At 35.5% G+C, this 4,562-nt stretch overlaps 1 long non-coding RNA gene across 1 annotated transcript; it reads right to left on the bottom strand.

The window, feature by feature from the left end:
• Positions 1-3,213: 3,213 nt before the first annotated feature.
• LOC144349951 (uncharacterized) lies at positions 3,214-4,272 on the bottom strand. Its single transcript, XR_013420102.1, has 2 exons — positions 4,190-4,272; positions 3,214-3,325 (listed from the first exon to the last, which is right to left on the bottom strand). It is a non-coding gene; the product is annotated as an uncharacterized LOC144349951 (long non-coding RNA).
• Between the last annotated feature and the right edge of the window lie 290 nt (positions 4,273-4,562).

Here is a 4,562-nt window from a genome sequence, read left to right on the forward strand (position 1 = left end):
ATGCATATATTTATGAAAAGATTGTATGCTTTGAAGGGTGTGGACTCATCGGGCGCTGGTGGTTTCATTTTAAGTTTTGTCTATAGTCGAACTATTTGAATGTTCGCAGTATGTGCATGCCGATTGAGTTTGAACATTCGACACAGAATTCGAGAAAATACTGTGTGGGTTACTGATGAGAAATATAACATTCAGTAACAGTGTACTTGTGTAGAAAGCACGTAATTCTCTATGATATCAACTAGATATCAGCAGCATGGTCGTGTCTGATTCCTATATCACAACGACTACTATTATAGGTGGAGAATTGGGTGAATTCCCATACCATATAAAAATGTAGGGTTTCATTTTAAATAAGTGGGAAAAACCCCGTGTCTTACAATTTCATTGCGGTGAACTTTGTTTGTCATCAGCGGCGCTGATATTCATCTTGACTCAATTTCCACAATTACCATTCAAATTTATTCATTATTTAAGCAGATCGAAGATCGAAGAACCCAATTACAAATCTGGGATGAAGGTCGTTTTTCAGATATCCCGTGGCAATCCAATACTTGCTATGGCAATGGTAATGTGAGTTTTCACGTTTAGGAAAGAGCGGAACGGCATAACGGAACAACAGTTTTATGCACGATGCCATATTGATATGTCGTATGCCTGGTAAATGGGTTGTATGTCCTTGGAGAGTATTTGAAGGTTATTTTTTTTTCTGATTTATGTACTATTCAGACTATTGTAATCACCCTTTTTAACACTTTCATGGGTCATTTATTCTTTTTTGTCTGTCACTGTTTTGACAAAACAACCACAGACAAGTTACCATCATTCCGTTGTTGGACAAACATTGATACCTCATTCGCCCATATCAAAGTTTTCATATGATGTATACATCAGGTTTGGAATAGCTATAGCCGCCACTCTTGACGCAGCTCATTATTGGTAAACTTTATTATGTGTTCTTTGTTTGTTTTGTGTGTTTATACTCAGTGCCAGACTTGATAACAACGATTTTTGACTTGATGAAAACGAATGTTCGGGAATGATCGGGTACTAACGTAACTGTCGTCTCATATCATCACAGCCGCCGCACAGCACCACAATGTCGTGCAGCGCCACATTCATCAATAACACATCAAATTGCATGAAAAATAATATTAATTTGATTCTGGCAATTATGTATTTTTTTTACTAATTACGCTAATTAATGTAGTTGTCTCTCAAATATTCTATAATGATTTAGAATACCCCCCCCCCAAAAAAAATGTCATACCAAGAGTTTGTGTTATGTCAAAAAAGAATTAAGACTGTAACGTAGTGTGGTGTGAATCGGAGATTTTTTTCCGGATGGCGCCATCTGGATAACGAAGCATAGACTACAATATTTGTCCCTGAGCGTAGGCGAAACGGCCAGGACCAGAAAGCAAACAAGTTCCGGTGTCTATATCTGAATCTATGTCTGCCTGTCTGAATTTCTCTAAGACTATCTGTCTGAGTTTATCTAAGACTATCTGTCTGAGTCTATCTAAGTCTGTCTGTCTCACATGCCTTTTTAGTCCCCGTTCGGACGCAGTCCGAAAACGGGGACTTATGTTTTGACCTCTGTGCGTCCGTGCGTGCGTCTGTGCGTGCGTCCGGACCTGTATCTTGGAAATGCCTGGACCAATCACAATCAAACTTCACACATACATCATACATGATAGTATACATATGCACGTCAATTTGTTTCACGATCTGATTCAAGATGGCCGAATGGCGACCATTTGTGCACTAATAATCATCAAAAACAAGCATTTCACAGCTGTTAACAAATGGATTTTGTTCAAACTTGGTATATACATTAGACATTATAGGACCTTGATGCACATAATTTTGTTTTACGATCTAATTTAAGATGGCCGAATGGCGGCCATTTTTGTGCTAAAAAATCATGAACATCAAGCATTTCTCAGCTGTTTGCAGATGGATTTTGTTCAAACTTGGTATATACATTAGACATTATGGGACCTTGATGAAAATTATTTTGTTTTTCAGATAAGATTCAAAATGGTCAACTGGCGCCCATTTTGTTTTAATGAATGTGGTTCTCGTGCCATATCTCTGACTTGCTTTCACTGATTATGTTCAAATTTTAAATATTCATTATACATCATGTCATAGATAGACAGATATATTGGTTTGACGATCTTATTCAAAATGGCCAAATGGTGGCCATTTTTGTGCTAAAAAATCATCAAATATCAAGCATTTATGGATGGATTTCGTTTAAACTTAGTACATATGTTAGACATTACAGGTTCCTGATGCACATCATTTATTTTTCAGATCAGATTCAAAATGGCTGTCTAGCGGCCATTTTGTTTTAATGATTGGGCTTTTAGAGCCATATCTCTTATGCTTTGAGTGATTATATTCAAATTTTATATATTCGTTATACATCATGTTATATATAATAATGTTATATATAATGGCTGATTTTGAATGCTGTTTCAGTACTTTTTTGGCGATCAGATACAAATGTCAATCATTGTAATGTTAACAAATTATATTCCTGACATGGTTATATTCCAGCTATATTACTATAAACAAAACTATATATCTTAAATGTGATAACTAACGGGGACTGTGCCATGCATGGCTTGTTATAAGGTAAATCACGTGATCCAAACTGATGCATCACATGACTCAAAACACCTTTTATAATAGGACAGTGATTCAATACACCTGATAAGTTTCCCGAAAATACATTGAATAAAAATACAAAAGTGATTTTAGCACCTCCATATTGTGGGTATATGCTGATTTGTCGCAGGTGATAATGTTTTACGAATTATATTAATACACGTGATGCCATACACTGTCAACTGCCCATATACCACATACTTGCTAAAAGCGACACGGATATTGTTTTAGAAACCACGCTTGTTGATAGCATTGTGAAGATACGCTTGATATTGTTTCAATACAAGTGTCACCCGTGGTAATTCTGCCAACGCCCATGATGGGTGTTTGTACGAGCGATATGACAGTTATTTAACAATTTTCTAAACACTACATCTAATATTTAAGATACTTAAACTAAAAAAGTATACATGTACTTAAATATGTACTTACAATGTCATTGAACTGTAAAAATATTTTTGAAAAAAAATTATTATTAACTTAAATTGTTACATAATCCAAGTTATGCTTACCATCTTCAGTCCTTTTCCGATCTGCTGATTTATGTATGTCCACGTGACAGACGTATTCGTAGATAATAAACAGATTCGATCCGCACGCGTGAATTGTTTCGCTTGTCCACTTACCCTGCCAGTCACTAAGAGTCCTAAAAAACAAATAACAATCCAAACGTAAAATTGTCTACTCTTGATTTTGCTTGAGACATGAAGTCATCGTAACGCGTTTTAAATATATGACACATATCCGAAACAATTTACAATCCGATTTCAAAAGGAAATATTTGGGCGGACAGTTCAAACATATAATATCAGATGGAGATATGTTTATATATAACTAATATGTAATAAACAACACTAAGAGGAGTATCCGACATAAAACTCGATAAATATATATCAATGATGATATCTTTCTTTAAATTGTCTAAATGGTCATCTCCGCTTCTCAAATTGTATTCAACCCTACGTAAATTGGTATGGCAACTGTGGCGCTGGCAGTTGTGGCAATTCCGTGTAATAAATCAGTGAGATTATTCTTGATACTTCCATACTATTTTCTTAGTACTTTAATCTAATGTGCAGGAAAAGGAGATTGAATCTTATGGATGTAAATCGCGAATATTTCTCTCAGTTCCTGAAACTCCCAATCCGTGGCATTGCTCACGAATTGCATCAAGGTGACTGATCAGTTAAACTCCAGAATTAGTAATTATGTTACTAATGCATCGCTGAAATAGTAAGTTTACTCATCACTTCACAAATTAACATATTATGTTGTCGCATGATGGTAAACTAACGGCAATCGTTATTCGACGTGAACGGCGATAGGTTTATGCAAATTCAACAATTCTATACACGCTCCGCGGAGTCTCGAATACGCACTTACATTTCCGCGTGTGCTTTGTTGAAAATGCGAAACGGTAGTTTATTAATCTAGTTTTTAATGACAATTACTCCGCTTGTTTAATGAATCTGATATCATCCATGATATATTCTCTCTTTATTAAACTTACCTAGCACCGTACATTGTATCGAGCTCACTGAATGTGATTGTTTCTTCCTCCTCCACAGTTAAGGCTTGTATTTGGCATCGCATAAAACTAAGAGTCAAGCAGAATACCAAGTCCACTAGTGACGTACTCATTGTCTGTAATATACAAAATCCAGATAAACAAATAAATGTGTTGATAGTAGGACGATATAGCAGTAACGGTTTTTGATATTGTTCATGCTTGTTTAAAAATTGGAGGCAGCATAATATCAACAAACTAGGTAATCTGTGTTGTTAAATTAAATTGTCTGTGGAATCAATTCTGATGGTTAGAAATGAAGTCACTTTGTACGCTGCTTTTTATTTACGATTGGCGGTACTAACATTATCTAAGT

The sequence above is a fragment of the Saccoglossus kowalevskii genome, chromosome 12, assembly GCF_978046115.1.
Source record: "Saccoglossus kowalevskii chromosome 12, keSacKowa6.1, whole genome shotgun sequence".
Taxonomy (NCBI): Eukaryota; Metazoa; Hemichordata; class Enteropneusta; family Harrimaniidae; genus Saccoglossus; species Saccoglossus kowalevskii.